General features: G+C 51.5%; 1 pseudogene; it reads left to right on the forward strand.

Annotated features, from left to right (window-relative positions):
- Positions 1-1418: 1418 nt before the first annotated feature.
- On the forward strand, positions 1419-1633 carry LOC103091146 (serine palmitoyltransferase small subunit A pseudogene; annotated as a pseudogene).
- Positions 1634-16428: the final 14795 nt, after the last annotated feature.

Below are 16428 nucleotides of genomic sequence, written 5' to 3' on the forward strand. Positions count from 1 at the left end.
TCTCTGGGGGCTGCATTTCCCAGCACTCTGCTGGCCCCAAGTCTAACCTCAGGGCGGGAAGGCCTCAGAGACCAGCTCCCTTCCCCTGGTTAATAGAGGAAACCAGGCCCAGCAAGGGGAGGGGAGGAAGATGGTGTGGGAGCCAAAGGCCAGCTTGGGAGGGGCCAGGTCAGGACGTTGCCCTTCAGAGACCCTTCTCCAGCTGGCCAGCCACCAGACTGATGCCACAGGTCCACATGTCCCTCTGCCCCGCCAGCCTGAGAGCCCTGAGGAGCCTCCTTCTCCAGTCACAGGAGTGGCCATGAGTCTGTCAAAGTGAGCTGAACTCCTAGCCCCAAGTCTGCGCCCTTCTCTTCCCCCCCACCCCGGTTGTGCTGTGAGTTTGAATTTTGGAGTAAGAAAGAGTAAGAGGGAGACTGATTTTTTTAGCGGCCCAGGCCCTCTGGACTGGAAGGCATTGTCTCCTCTTCAGGAAACGCACTAAAAAACTTGGGGACAATGACACGGGCCCAGAGGAGGGCGGAGGTGGGGTTCCTCACAGACTAGGGTTTGGAACCTGCTCTGGAATGACCAACCATCCTGGTTTGCCTGAGACTTAAGGGGGTCCCCGGGACACAGGACTTTGAGTGCTAAAAGGGGACGAGGCTTGACTCTGCCTCTCACTGTGTAATTTCACCTCTGCATGCCTCAGAGGTTCACCTGGACACAAGGGGATCAACAGCGATCCTACACCCCTCCCGGGGTGCCCTGAAGCTCCCTGGGGAGGCTGTGGAGGGAAAGTCAGAAGATGCTCCATCCCAGCAGATGCATGGTCTACTTTTTCAATGTGAGTGGCGGCCATTCCGGTGAGGGACCGCCTCCACCCCTCCCCCCACCACCTGAAATTCACTCATTCACCCCCAAGAACAAAAAATCAGCACCCGTGCCAGGCGCAGGATATGCACGGTGGAGAAAGAAGAGCCCAGCTCTCATGGAACTCAGAGCACGAGCGTGGGTGAAAACAGTCAGATGAATTTGTTCAACACACTGTCTTGAGCGTTGTACGGACATTAACTCATTGGACCCTCACAATAACATAGTGAGGTGAGCATTAATTTATCCTCATTTTGCAGATGATGAAGTTGAGGCTCAGAAAGATTAAGTAATCAGTAGAGAAGTCAGGGGGAGGACATTAAGAGGTACCTTTTTGAAGGATAAGCATATGTCTGAGTGTGTGCAAAGGAAGGGTTTTCTTGGAGGGAAGCATGGACCAGCATGATGACTCCAGGGAAATGCATTGACATAAGACAGATTAACAGGAGAAAAACGAACAAAAGTTTAGTAACATGTATACCTTCTGTATACGTGGGAGATTCCCAGGAAACTGAGTAACTCTTCTGGCCGGACAGACTGACGACTGGCTGCAACACGGGAGGTGCATGGCAGGGATGGCGCTGGTGCGGGCCTGGAAGCAGATGTCCTGGTTCTACTACCAGTAGCTGCCGGTCATGGCACTGTACATGCTGGAGCCCTGGGAGCGGACTGTGTTCGATTCCATGCTGCTTTCCATGTGGGGATGGCACTATACATGGGATATGTCTTCACGCCTCAGCACATCATGGCGATACTGCACTACTTTGAAATTGTACAGTGACCAAGATGTGACCGAAACCAAGAGGATCCTTAGAGAAGAGCCGCCGTCTGAAATTGGAATGAGACTTCGTCAGATGTCATAAGAAACTCTACTAGATGTCAACATAACCAACCTTATGAATATAAAGACTCAAATTCTTGAGTAGAACAGGAAAACAGTCCTTACTCGTGTGTGTGTTGTGTTTTTTATTTTTCATTTTAAAAGAGGCTCTTGTATAGTAGCTTTTGTCTATTTTAACATTGTAATCATTTGCACTTTGATATCAGTATTTTCTTAACCTTTGTGACTGTTTCAATAATACCCAGTGAAAGCTTTTCTTAATGTAACTTTGAGTACATTTTCATTGCTTTCTATTTCTAAAACTCAAACTCATTTGTTGGGCTTTACCATTCTTGTTGTATGGCATATACAACTGCCTGGTTATATTTCTACTCTTGACCAAAGTTTTGTAAGAAAAGATTCAAGATTAGGGACAAGGGGCTGGGGAGAGAGAATATTTTATTGAGAACTATTTACAAGAGATGTATGTGTAAGCTTGAACTCAGGAGTACAGTTTTAGCTATCTGGACTCTACTCTTAACAGCTTTTGCTTTAAAACTCTTCAAGTGTTTCTTAACAATGAAAAAGAAAGATCTTGCTAAAGTTAAGATAAGGAACATTTCACCTTTTAAATGTTTAATTCTTTTGTGGGCTCATTTCCAGAAAACTTTGGTGATGGTTCTTGTGAAAAATTGTGGTCAAGTAGCATTATTACGTAATGCTTATACACTGTAGACTTTTTAATAGAAGGTAAATCGGTTTCCTCTGAGGGCCATTAGTAACAATGTACTTCCTTAAATTTAGTGTCATGATTGTAATGGGTGCTGCAAATGCATTTGCACATTGCAATATGATGAGATGAATTGTTAAAAACCATAGCAAAAAGAAATGTAAACTTGGTTAAAATCCCCTTACTCTCTGTATTGGTTTTTTTTTTTTTTTAAGATTTTTATTCCTTAAATGTAAAATGACTACCTAATTTTTTGATGTAAACTCATTAAATTAAAAAAAAAATGTTGGGGCTGAGAGTCAGTTATGGGAGGTGACCACGAAAAGCACAGTAAAGGCGGGTAAGGTTGTTATGCAGATTTAAGTCCTTAACTTCTCCTTGGATAAGAGTTTCTAGAGATTAAGAGCCATCCTACTCTCCCTGGTATAGAGAGGGAGACACCCTTACAAATAGAGATTTCCCTTATAAATATAAATTTTTCTTCCAAAAAGGTAACTTACACTCAGTTTTCAGAGCTTCTCTCAGGTTTCATATACCGTATTTTGGGGTGGTATATTTTGCTCCCCTTTCAACACAGCCTGTGGGCGCCTGGGCTTCTGTGAAGGGCTGTAAAGAGTGGAGGTCCCAGAAGAGCAATTGGACAGATTAGGGTGGTAAAATGATCTGGGCAGTGAGGAGCAGGTGGAGGGAGAAGACAGGAGGTCAGGTAACCAGCGGGCTGACTGATGCTGGACACTTCCTCTTAGGTTTGGAGGCTTGTCCCACCAAGAAGGGCTCAGTCAACCAAACACTTCCGATGGATCAATGGCTAATGTTTAGCCAGGCCCTAGGCTGAGCCCGGGGTTACAGAGACTTCCTTAGTGCGAGTTAGGAAAGGCATCCACTTGGGACAGACCCGGCCGGGAAGGCGCACCATCTGACTCTAAGACCCGGTGAGTGAGCGCTCCAAGATGCGGTCACTAAAGCTACCCCCGTCGCCCCCCTGGTACCCCAGTAAGGACCTGCGACCGCGTTGAGGCGAAGAAGCCCGCCCACAAGCACAAAGGGAGTCAGTCAAGTTCAGCCCGTGTGAGACGGGGCCGGCGCGGGTCTCAGCCTGGAGACGGGCGCGGGGGGAGTCCTGAAAAGGACTCTGGGCACCAGGGGGCATCACTGCATGGGCCCACCCTTGCAGAAAAGTTTCCCGCAGAGGTTCTTTGGACTTAGGGGCGGGGCCCGAGCGTAGGACGCCCCGCCCCGCCCGCGCCGCGCCGCGCCGCGCCGCGCCGCGCCTGCCCATATAAGGTGAGCGCGGGCCGAGCGCCCTGCTGAAGGAGCTGTCGTCACCTGCGTTTGTCTGCGGGCCTCGCGTTGCAGCCAGCCCGCCGGGGGCAACCTTCCAAGGCCGCGCCCCTCAGCGCCTTCCTGCCGGGAAGCGTCGCCCCGCCTCGCCTCGCCTTGCCGCCGGGGGCGGCTGCCCTGGGGCGCCGGCTCCCTTTGGGGCGCGCACGACCCACGGCCACACCCGGCCTAGGCCCGGGTCCCGAGCACCTGCACTGGCTCCGTCCCGCTCTCCGGAGTCTTGGACCCGCGGAGCGAGCGGGCAGGAGTGGTTGAGGCAGAAAATTGGGGAAGCGGGTAGTGCTGGGCTACCTGAAAGCCCGTGTGGGGTGGGAGGAAATCAGCCTCTTTTCAAGGACGGCCCAGCCCACCGGGCGCCTGCTGAGTGCCTGGCATGGAACTCAACTTTTAAAGTCAGTGGCCTCCGCCAATTTGCATGGAATGGCTCAGTAAGAGCCAACACTCAAGAACCACACGACTTGGGTTCGAATATAGCTACATTGCTTACTGGCTTCGCGTCCCCGAGGGTCGCAGGTAACCCGAACCTCGGTGTCTGTGACTCTGAGTTCAGCCTTAGCCCTTGGATTTGTTTGCCAGTGTTAGGGAGTATGGGTGCAGTTTTTAAAAACAACGAGGTGCTTCTTTTTCACGTTGCAGTAAATCCTGGTTAGCGTCAAGGAGAGTTTTGCCAGATTTCTCTAGCACTTTAGCAATCTCTCTTTTTAGCAAAGGAAAGACAGGTCTCAGACTGGGAGCCTTGGGCAAGAGATAGGAGCTAGGTAAATTTAAACATATGACTTGTGTATGTATGTGTGTGTGTGATGATGATTTAAGAGTTTCCATCGAGAGTTTAGAATGACTATGGCACTTGGCTTTCCATATATACATGGTGGTGACATATTTGCTTAATGTTTTTAGTATGAAAATGTTCACACAGGGGCATAGAGAATAATAGTACAATAATCCTTCATACATTCATCTAATGTTCACTTTAAAAATCCATGCATGTGGTCTTCCCTGGTGGCTCAGTGGTTAAGAATCCACCTGCCATTGTAGGGGACACGGGTTCGAGCCCTGGTCCGGGAAGATCCCACATGCCGCGGAGCAACTAAGCCCGTGTGCCACAACTACTGAGCCTGCGCTCTAGAGCCCGCGGGCCACAACTACTGAAGCCCGTGGGCCTAGAGCTGGTGCTTCGCAGTAAGAGAAGCCACCGCAATGAGAAGCCTGCACACCACAAGGAAGGGTAGCTCCCGCTCCGCTCGCCACAGCTAGAGAAAGCCCGCGTGCAGCAACGAAGACCCAACGCAGCCAAAAATAAGTAATTAATTTTAAAAAATACATGCATGTGTTAAAACGTGAACTGACTTTTTAAAAGAGAAAAATAAGATGAAAGTATAAAGAGTGCAGAAGCAAAACTGAGCGTGCTAACTGCCTGAGGTTGGAACTGGACCGCCTGCCGCTGAGCTGAGCCTGGCGGAGTGGAGGAGGCCTTCTGCCCACGTGCGGCGGGTGGAGGGGAGGCGTGAGCCGCTGATCCCCCCCAGGGAGCCCAGATTGGCCTTGGCCTTGGCTGCGCACGCTTGCAGCATGCAAATTCCTCCGCGCCAAAGCGCCCCACTCGGCTGCCTCTAGACTCAAGTCACCCCGCCTGGGTTATTTCTCCATTCGCTTTTTTGCCTGCCCACCTGGGTCCCAGGAACGCATTCCACACACTGGGGCCAGAGGAATTTTCTTTTTTCTTCCTTTTCTTTTTTTCTTTTCTTTCTTTTTTTTTTTTTTTAGTATTTATTTATTTATTTGGCAATGCCTGGTCTTAGTTGCAGCTTGCGGGCTCTTTTTTAGTTGCGGTGTGAGGTCTCTTAGTTGCAGCATGCATGCGGGATCTAGCTCCCGGCCAGGGGCCCCTGCATTGGGAGCACGGAGTCTTAACCATTGGACCACCATGGAAATCCCTAGAGGAATTTTCTAAACTCTGAATCTTACTACCTGTCTCCATTATAAACCCCTCCACGGGGCTCCCTTTTGCCTGCAGGAAAAAGACCCAGCCCTTAGCAGGGCAGCCTTCCTGTGGTCTGGGGCCCACAGACCCCTCAGCCCCTTTTCCTACCACTTCCTCTCAGGTCAACCTGAGCCATTTGCAGTTTCCTGAATGTTCATTCAGCAAATATTTAATTCCCTAGGATGCAGCACCAGAAATGGTGCTCAGCAGTGGTGACCAGCGCAGCAAGGCAGCGGCCAAGCCCCCTCTCCTGGAGCATACTGTATAGTGGAGGAGTTAAATAAATCAGTGTTTAAAAAGTTATTTTAAAATGTCAGGTGCTATAAAGAACCTACAAAATAGCAGGAGAGTTTTTGCCTTTTGCCTGGAAGACCACCATCCCACCCTGACCTGCTTTAGTCCTTTCCCCGGTGGCTCTTGTCATCCTGGGGAAAGGACTAAATGCTGGCACATAGTCATCAGCTGGCAGATGCTGGCACATAGTCATCAGCTCCATGGGCTCCTTTTGCATGTGTCTTTACTGGGGCTGTTATCACACTGGGATGGTGATTGACATGCCTGTCTCTCACATTGGACCATGAATTCCTCAAGGAAAGTCGCCTTACTCCGGTTGGTCTAGTGTCCCCAGTAGCTTGTACGGTGCATGGTGCTTAATAGGTGCACAGCAATTGTTGGATGACTATTAAAAGCAGTAAACCTTTGCACCAGGACCCCCAGACCCAGAGCAATTCAACCTTCAGTCAATATACCCTCACTTATTTTAAAGGAAACATTTCATTCATTCATTAAATCAGAGTGTGCTAAGCTCTCCCCCACCACCGCCCCGCTCCGCTCCCCCTCTCCAATGTGGACCAGTTGATTTACAGAGGGTGAGTGCTGTGCTGGGGCTGCCAACAATGAAGGGGTTATCCTGCCCGGTGGAGTGTCATGTGAACTGTGAACAGGGCCTCCTTGGGTGAAGGCAGGATTGGGCTTCAGGCTGAGAGAAAGGGGAATTTGAAGGAGGCAAAGAGGTGTGAATGAATGCAGCTGCTGGGGTGGGGTCCCCAGTGGGGTGTGTCCAGAACATGAGCTCTCCTGGTTGAGCCAGGAGCTGAGGCAGGTAGGTTGGGGCCAGATGGGAAGGGCCTTGCATGCCAGCTCACTTTCTCCTGCTGGTGAGCAAAGGGTTAGACATGGAACCTAAGGCGGTGGCTTTTCAAGGTTTCTTGACTGTGACCAGGAGTAAGATGTACATTACATCACAACCTGGCACAACACCCAAAACTGAAACAAGAATCTCATGAGACAATTTACTCTTACTCTGATATTTTTTCTTCTATTTTGTTATTGGTGTAATCATTATTATTAAATTCCGAGTACGGGGACTTCCCTGGTGGTCCATTGGTTAAGAATCCGCCTTCCAGGGGCTTCCCTGGTGGCACAGTGGTTGAGAGTCCACCTGCCAATGCAGGGGACACGGGTTCGTGCCCCGGTCCGGGAGGATCCCGCATGCCACGGAGCGGCTGGGCCCGTGAGCCATGGCCGCTGGGCCTGCGCGTCTGGAGCCTGTGCTCCGCAGGGGGAGAGGCCACAGCAGTGAGAGGCCCGCGTATCGCAAAAAAACAAAAACAAAACCAAAAAAAAAAACATTTACATACATCTGAAAGAAAAAGAGAAAGCAATCATTTGTAATTGCAAGTTTTCTGAAAGAAAGGCTAAAGAGAGGTGGCCGCCTTCCAATGCAGGGAACATGGGTTCGATCCCTGGTCGGGGAAGATCCCACATGCCGCGGAGCAGCTAAGCCCACGCACCTCAACTACCGAGCCCACGTGCTCTGGAGCCTGCACACCACAACTAGAGAGAAGCCCGCATGCCGAGAAGCCCATGCACTGCAACTAGAGAAGCACGCATATGGCAGCGAAGGGTCCCTCATGCTGCAACGAAGATCCCATGTGCCGCAACTAGGACCCAACACAGCCAAATAAATTAAAAAAAAAAATCTGAGTGTGACTCACTAAATTAATTTCAAGATCCGCCAGTGGGTCACAACCTGCAGTTTGAAAAACATGATCCAAGAATTCTCCAGCCTCAAAACTAAGGGTCTATGCTGTGAGGCTTCTGATTCATAAAGAATTTTAACTTTTAGGATCCTGAGAGGTGGCCCTTCGCTTCACAGATACTTTAACTAGTAAAGCAGCCTAAGAGGGTGGGGCAGTTCCACCAGCCTCCTCGTATCCGTGTGCCCATCCCCCATCACCAGGACCCCATGGCGGCAGGGTGCTTCCAGATGGAGCTCCCAGGTGGGTCTGAGATCCAAACAAGAGCAGAGCAGCCTCGGGACATTTCCCCCTGCTTTCCCGCCCCCCAGCCCCCCCACCTTTGCTCTGAGAAGTCCCTACTTGGCATCCAATTCCCTTGCCAGGCTGGCTTTGAATGCCATGGATCCTGGAATGCTGGGGTAGGATAAGGAGAAGTGGGTCGTTGAGGCCACATCTGGGCTTTGACCTCTGTGCCATCACCAGGGGCCAGTTCTCCCCTGTGCTCTTGCCTGTGCCAACCACCCACAGGCTGGCACTTTGGCTTAGTAGAAGGTGACTGTAGGGGCCACAGTCCCTCCACCCATCCAAGCCTCTGTCCAAATTCCTCTTCCATGCGCCCTCGTACACTGTCGGTGGGAATGTAAATTGGTGAGCCACTGTGGAAAACCGTGTGGAGGTTTCTCAGAAAACCAGAAACGGAACTACCGTATGACCCAGCAATTCTATTCCTGGGTATATATCCAAAAAAAACAAAAACACGAATTCAAAAAGATACCTGCACCCCAATATGTTCATAGTAGCTTTATTTACAATTGCCAAGAAATGGAAGCAACCTAAGTGTCCATCAACAGATGAATGGATAAAGAAGTTGTGCTGTATATATGCAAAGGAATACTACTCAGCTGTAAAAAGAAATAAAATCTTTCCATTTGCAGCAACATGGATGGACTTGGAGATCATTATGCTAAGTGAAATAAGTCAGACAGGGAAAGACCAATACTGTATGATATCACTCATATGTGAAATCTAAAAAAATACAACAAACTAGTGAATATAACAGAAAAGAAGCGGACTCACAGATACAGAGAACAAACTCGTGGTTACCAGTGGGGAGAGGGAAGCGGGGAGGGGCGAGATGGGGTGGGGGATTAAGAGATACAAACTGTTAGGTATAAAATAAGCTACAAAGGATATATTGTACAACACAGGGAATATAGCCAATATTTTATAATAATTATAAATGGAGTATAACCTTTAAAAATTGTGAATCACTATACTGTAGACCTATAACATATAATATTGTACATCAACTATGCTTCAATTAAAAAAAAAAGTTCCTCTTCCATCTCAGAGGATCTCTGAGGCCTCTGGAGAGATGGGGGAAAGCTGGGCTGGAGGTGACTGCAACCCATCATCCTTGGCTCTCAGAACATTGGAGCTAGAGGGGACCTTGGAAATGGAGCCCAACTCCCTGGTCTGATGGATGTGGAAATGGAGGCCCAGAGAGGGGAGGGAACTCACCCAGGATTATGTGGGAGTTAGTCTCAGAGTGAGTCTGGAGACTCAGGTCCCTGGCTCTTAATTCAGTGTTCTTCCTTTTCACTGTTACATCTTGGCCGAAAGGGGGAAAGGGCTTGGGGAAATGTCCTGTCTGGGAGAAGTTGGGTTGTGTGCTCGCCAGAACCCCAGCCCAGGGGACCTGTGTCCTGGCTGCACTCGGCCACCCTCTTTCTGTGGACCCTGCTGGAGACACTGCCCGCTCTGGGCTGCGGAACGAGGGGGCGGGACCAGGTGAGTCCTGTAACCCGTCAGCTCTGAGCCTGAGCTGCCCTGCCTTTTCCTCTTGTGTGTGTGTGGGGGGGGGGGGGGGCCCTCACCCCAAGATAAGAGGAGACCCCTCTCCCTCCTCTGCCCCGCCACACTCGAGCCTGAGCCACCTGGAGGAGTCACAGGGGAGGATAAAGCCTGTGGGAACCTGTTTTACCCAGGAACTTGCTGCTTCCCTGGGGGCCTCAGGATTAGGGTGGTGGCTTCTAGTTCTTTTTCTCTGGAGCCACTGGATACGGCCTGAAATCCAGGCAGAGGGGCTCTCCCTGATGAGTCTTCCTGGCCCTCGTCACAGGCTTTGCCTTCTCAGTTCACTTACCTTTTCCATGTAGATGTCTTGTCTCCAATGGGACTCAAGCTTCTTGGGGCTTTGAGACCCTTCTGTGGGTTTGAGACCCTGTGTCTGCAATTGGGGGATCTTACAGCGGGGAGGGATTGGAGCCTCTCCCCAGGAGAGGCAGGGCGAGTCCTGGATAAGATCTGGGGCTTTCAATGAAAAGTACCTGGGTTCGAGCCCAGCCCTCTGCTGGCCTGCTGGGTGCCCTTGAGGAAAGCAGATTTAACCTCCCTGTGCTCAGAGCCCTCATCTGTGGATGGAGGCTAGTCGTTACCACTTTGAAGAGTAAATGAAGGGATACAGGTAACACTCTTTTGTGCTGCACGGAAGAAGGGATATTTATCTGGTGTGACTCCACGTGGTGTACACCCTGGAGAGGGGAGAAGCCTCAACTGTGCTGAGTGCATCTCCCAGTTATCTTCACAAAGACCCTTGAGATAAATGTGTTCATCGCCTCATTTCACAGACACGGAGGCTCAGAGAGGGAAGGGACTTGCCTAAAGGCCACAGCCAGAAGGCCGGGAATCTAACCCATGGCTCACTGCCTAAGGGGCTCTCGACCCTCCCTCCCATTTCCCAACGGATGCAATGACATTCCCACCAAATGGACCCCCAGTCCCTGTGTCATAGTCAGCGCCACCCGTGATACCAGTACACCACAGGCTGGGGGGCTTAAACAGCAGACATTTATTCCTCGCAGATCTGGAGACTGGACATCCAAGATCAGGGTGGCAGCATGGGCAGGTTCTCGGTGAAGGCCCTCTTCCTGGTTCACAGACAGCTGTCTTCTCGTTGTATCCTCTCAAAGTGGAGAGAGAGAAGGTTAGCTCTCTCCCTCTTCTTTGAAGGGCACTAATCTCATCATGGGGGTGTCCCTCCCAAAGTCCCCACCTCCAATCCCGTTAGGGCTTCAACATAGGAATTTGAGGAGTCACAAACATTCAGTCCGCTATACCCTCTTTTCTCAAGTCCCACCCAACTAGAGAGCTTCTCCAAAGTTGAACAGTTCTGATTACTGGCCGGCTACTCCTTCTAGAGTGACTGTATAATATTGATTGGGGTTCTTCGGTTTCAAGCCACAGAAATGAACTCTGAATAATTGAGCAGAAAAAAATGGGGGTGGCAGTGTTTATTGGAACACAACCAGCCTGGCTGCTGGAATGCAGGGAGGATCAGATGCCTGAACCTCCCCAGGATGCTTCTTTTCCCGGTCGTTTCTGTACATTTGGCTGTTGGTTCTGAAAGAGATGACTTTAAGGTTAGGAGTGTCTGAGCTCCATCTCAGGAGTCCCACAGAAGTGGAGTCTACCACCTCCTCTTCCGTGACTGAGTTTGGGGACCACCTCTCCAGTCTCTCTCCTGAGTGCCTCTCATCAAGGTTCAGATTCTGGGAACTAAAGTTGGGTTGCCGGGTTTAGTCACAGGCCTGCCCCAGGACCTTGTGATTGGCAGTCCTGCCATAACCAAATGGAATGAGGGGGAGGGGTGGATCTCCAAAGGAAAGGATTGCTGTGATCAGAACAAGAAGGTAAGAGATGCTGGGGAGGCAAATCAGCAGCTTTCCAGCCAGGAATTCTACCTATTGGCCCTAGACCTGGCCTCCCTGAAAATAAATTTCTTTCCCTCCTTCCCTCAAATATTTATTGAGTGCTTGCTCTGTTTCAGGCACACTGCTGGGCCCTGGGCATAAAAAGATGAACCAAACTCAGGGCCAGCTCCAGGGAACTCATCCAGTCCAGATCAGCATACGTTGCTGCTCAGCCATGGCAAGGCCAAGGCAGACATTGCCAGTCAACCACAGAGCAATTTCCCTGGGAGCCTGGGCTTGGCCTTAAGATCCTGATCAGCACAGAGCTCCAGGCAGCCAGTGCTCATCAATTAGGGTTGGTTCAAAATATGGAAACTCTTTGCTGTGCCCAGCCAAAAACACTCCTCTTTCCCATAACATTTGTGACCTTTAAAAACAGCAGAATTAACGTAAGGTAGATAGCCAGTGGGAAGCAGCCGCATGGCACAGGGAAACCAGCTCGGTTCTTTGTGGCTGTCTGGAGGGGTGGGATAGGGAGGGTGGGAGGGAGGGAGACAAAGAGGGAAGAGATATGGGAACATATATATATGTATAACTGACTCACTCTGTTATAAAGCAGAAACTAACACACCATTGTAAAGCAATTATACCCCAATAAAGATGTTAAAAAAAATAAAAATAAAAACAGCAGAATTGGGGCTTCCCTGATGGCACAGTGGTTGAGAGTCTGCCTGCCGATGCAGGGGACACGGGTTCGTGTCCCGGTCCGGGAAGATCCCACATGCTGCAGAGCTGCTGGGCCCGTGAGCCATGGCCGCTGAGCCTGCGCATCCGGAGCCTGTGATCCGCAACGGGAGAGGCCACAACAGTGAGGGGCCCGCGTACAGAAAAACAAAACAAAACAAAACAAACAAACAAAAAATAACAGCAGAATTCCCCTAGGCGCACCACCAGGGTCATTTCTTCTCCTTAAGGACAATGGCATTGGTGCCTTCAACTCCTGACTCTGGTCGGCTGTTGAGTCAACGTCGTGGTTGGGAGCCTGAGCACAGTTCCTGCGGACAGAAGGACTGCATCTGAGTCCCATACCTACCACTGCAGCCTTCTGAGCATCCCTGGGTTTTGGATGAATAGTCTATGACTCCTGTAAGAAACTACCACACGCTTAGCGGCTTAAAATAAGACAAATGTATTAACTGACAATTAATTCTGGAGGTCAGAAGTCCAAAATGACTCTTTTGGGGCTAATATCAGGTGTCAGCAGGGTTGTATTCTTTCTCCCAGGTAAGAATCCGTTTCCTTGCCTTTTCTGGCTTCCAGAAGCTGTACACACTCCTCGGCTGATAGCCCCACCCGCCATCTTCAAATCACATGGCTCCAACCTCTGCTTCCTTTCTAACTCTCTAACTGCTACGGTCTTCTTTAGCAGTGGTTTCTTCGTCTTTTGCGGTACGCGGACCTCTCACTGTCGTGGCCTCTCCCGTTGCGGAGCACAGGCTCCGGACGCGCAGGCTCACGGGCCCAGCAGCTCCGGGGCATGTGGGATCTTCCCGGACCCGGGCACAAACCCGCGTCCCCTGCATCGGCAGGCGGACTCCCAACCACTGCGCCAGCAGGGAAGCCCAAGTTTCTTCGTCTTTAAACGGGATAATAAAGCCTGTAGCTTCTGGGCTTGTGTGAGGCTCGGGGCGGGGGCGGTTGCGGATTAGGTAAACGAGAGCATTTTTCAAGTTGTAAAGAGTGGTCCAGATGTAAGAGCTCGTCCTCATCATTTTCCCAGGAGCCATCTGCAAAGGGCTCCCTGTGAATCTCGGGGATGAGTCACTGAGGTGATGTACTAGCAAGCACTCCACAGACAGTCACTGTCCTATAGACCCAGCAACACTCCAGGTGCGCAGGGGTCGCGTTATCCAAGGCTGCAGGTGAGCCTCAGGGTCTGCATCAGGACTGGGAAGTCTTGAGCCCTGGCCCGGCGCGTCTGCTGCCCACCCACCTGCCCCCACCACTTCGGGAGTAACCTTAGCAAATTGCCCTCCATCTGCCCCCAGGCCTGATGCGGGTCATCCTCAAACCTTACTGCTAGGAGGGCTTTAGAGGTCGGCTGATCCTGTGGTTTTTCTTTTTCTTTTTTCTGCGTTTTTTCAATGTATGTATCAGCAGCAAACTGTTTCTCCAAAGGACACCCTACCTGGAAACCCAATAGATGGGACATGTGAGTATCCCCTGCCGACCTCTCCAGCCTCCTGTCTCCTTGGGCCCCCACCCCAGACCCACCAACCAGAGGCCTCACAGCTTTGGGAGGTAGAGCTTGTTTATCTTGCTCCCTTTCCAGACCTTTCCTTCTCCTCTCTTCCCCGAGGCAATGTGCCTAGTGCTAAGTGGGGACTCTGAAGTCCCAGGACTGACCCCTGCACTTACTTGCTGTGTGCCCTTGGGCAAGTTACTTACCCTCTCTGGGCTTCATCCCTGTCATCCGAGCTATGGGTATGTGACGATAGTCCAGTGGTAGGGTTTTACGAGGAGGAAATGCAAGTCCACACAGCTGGCCTGCAGCCGCTGGGGCACACTCCCCAAGCTCGCTATTGACACAGGTGCAGCCCCTCACAGACACCCCACGTCTCACCTGCCCTGCTCTTGTTTACCCATCAATAAATTCATCTGGGGCACCTCCTCAGTGCCAGGCTGGGCGGGGTCTCACTGGAAGACCCGCAGGAATCAGGCAGGGCCCTCCTCTGGGCAGCTCTGAAGACAGGATCTCAACCTGCAGGGTGGGAAGCCCCAGGAATTTGTTCTCTAACATTCTAGGGCTCCCTGGGGCCAGAAGGGGTAAGGCCGCAGCCTGCCAGCCCCCAGGTGGCCCTGCACAGAGTGGCTGTGTGACAGCACACCCAGTGGGCGCTGGCAGCCAAAGGAGCTGGAGAGCCTGGGAGGGGTGTCAGGGTTCAGACTTAATTTTGCATCTCAGGCTCTGCCCCTGGGCTGAGCAAGAATGGCCTCTGGCCCCTTGACTCGGGAATGCAGAGAATTTCTTACCACCACTAAGAAGGAAGGGGCCAGGCCTCCGAGCTCCAGAAGGATCCAGTTGTTTGCTAAAACCACAGCCTAGGAGAGGTCGGGGAAAACGAGGTCTGGGGTGTGGGCGGCAGAGATCCTGGCTCTGATTACCCTGTGGGGGAGGAGAGGTCTGTCCCTAAAAAGGAAATTGATCCACAGGGTGGATGGATGGAGAGCAGGCAGGAAGGGAACTGTCCCTCCCACAGCGGCACCAGCTCCGGCTCCCGGCTCTCGGCTCTCGGCTCCCGGGGGTGGGGAGGGCTGGTCCTCCGGCCTCTAAGCACCCCACCTCCCAGTCCAGAGCCCTTCTCATCCCAGCTCCCTGTTCCATCCTTTTCTCTATTCCGAGGACTTCATGTCAAATGCCTCATTTTAAGGTCTCTATGGACAGAGCCTCGTCTCAGGCAATTTGTTCAGTAACTATTTATTGTGTGCCAGGCACCACACTTACTGGGCAACCCGGGGAGGGGTACAGTATGACCCATGAGGGCAGCGGCTGCCCCTTATCTTCTGCTGGGTCCCCAGGGCCCAGCTCGGCCACACAGCTGGTCAGATGGGCAGGATTTGGTCCAGCTTTTCCAGTACCTCTAGGCACTCTCTCTCCCCCAGAGACGTCTCCCAGCATCTAGGGGCTCCAGGCCTTACCCCATCCCATTCCCCCATTCCCCAGCTCTGCTGCCTGCCATCCCCCACTCCTGGGTTTGCTCAGCTGCCTGTGGGATCTGTACTCCACCTCCACCTCTCCCACAGCCAAGGTCAGCGGACCAACCTCTATGGAGACCCGGGTCCCACGGTAGACCCCAGCTGAGGGGCACATGATATCCTAGACTATTCCTAGGCTGGCTCCCCTCTGCCCACCAGGACCCCATTCTGAGTGGTCTCCCAGATAGAGACCTCAGAGGCCAATTTCCCTTGCCCCCTGCATCGTTCAGGGTTCAACAAAAGAAACAGAACTAGTAGGCTACATATATGCTGTGGACAAAAAAAATGTCACCTGCCATTTCAGCGAACAATGAAGATTGCCAGCCATCAGGCCATCAGCCACTGCAGCTACCTCCAAAGGTGCACGCTGAGGGGATTCAGGATGGAGGAAAACAGGCCACTGGCCCTAGATAGTGAAGATGTACATCAAAGGAATAATTCCAATTATTCCAGATGCTTGCATCTTCCCATACACAGAAAAGAACTATCATTAACTTGAGATGTCTGTGTTTTTTGTGGTTAGCAGTAATCTTTTGATGTTCGACTACATGTGTTTTTTGTTGTTCGTTTGTTGTTCGTTTGTTTTCAGCAAAAACTCCTATATCCTGGCTCCTCCTTTACTTCCTTGCAATAGTCCCTCAGAGCTACCCCAGAGGCTGCCTCCCGGGCTGTAGTCTCAGTAAGGTCACCGAATATAACATAATTCTCACCTTTCAGGGTGTGCTCTTTTTCAGTGGACAGTACTGAGTGATGGATGGACCGATGGTAAGGACCTGGGTCCTGCAGCTGTGGGAGGTGTCCAGACGGGTCTGAAATCTGCAAGGCAGGCCATCAGGAAGGGCCTGCAGAACGTTCAGGCCCAGGCTGAAGCTGTGGTCCGCAGAGGAATCTCTTCCCATCGCTGCATCTTTAACTTAAACACACCCGCAAGGTTCCTTTTGCCTTATAAGGCAGCATATTTGCAGGTTTCCTGGATTAGGATGCGAACACCTCTGGGAGGCCGACCACAGCCCCCGAGAGGCCACCACCCTTCCCGTTCATTCATTCATTCATTCTCTCAACTCTCCCCCGCACGGTCCACCTAAGCGCCAGGCCTGTGCTGAGGGCCGGGGGCACAATGGGAGGCAGTCTGCGGCCCCGCCCCCGAGGGAGGCCACTGTGGAGGCCGAGGCAGCCAGAGAAACAAATGACCGTGATGCACAGTGGAGGTCGGGGTTCAGAGGACTTGGCGACGC

This window comes from Lipotes vexillifer, unplaced genomic scaffold, assembly GCF_000442215.2.
Source record: "Lipotes vexillifer unplaced genomic scaffold, Lipotes_vexillifer_v1.1 scaffold870, whole genome shotgun sequence".
In the NCBI taxonomy this organism is placed as follows: Eukaryota; Metazoa; Chordata; class Mammalia; order Artiodactyla; family Lipotidae; genus Lipotes; species Lipotes vexillifer.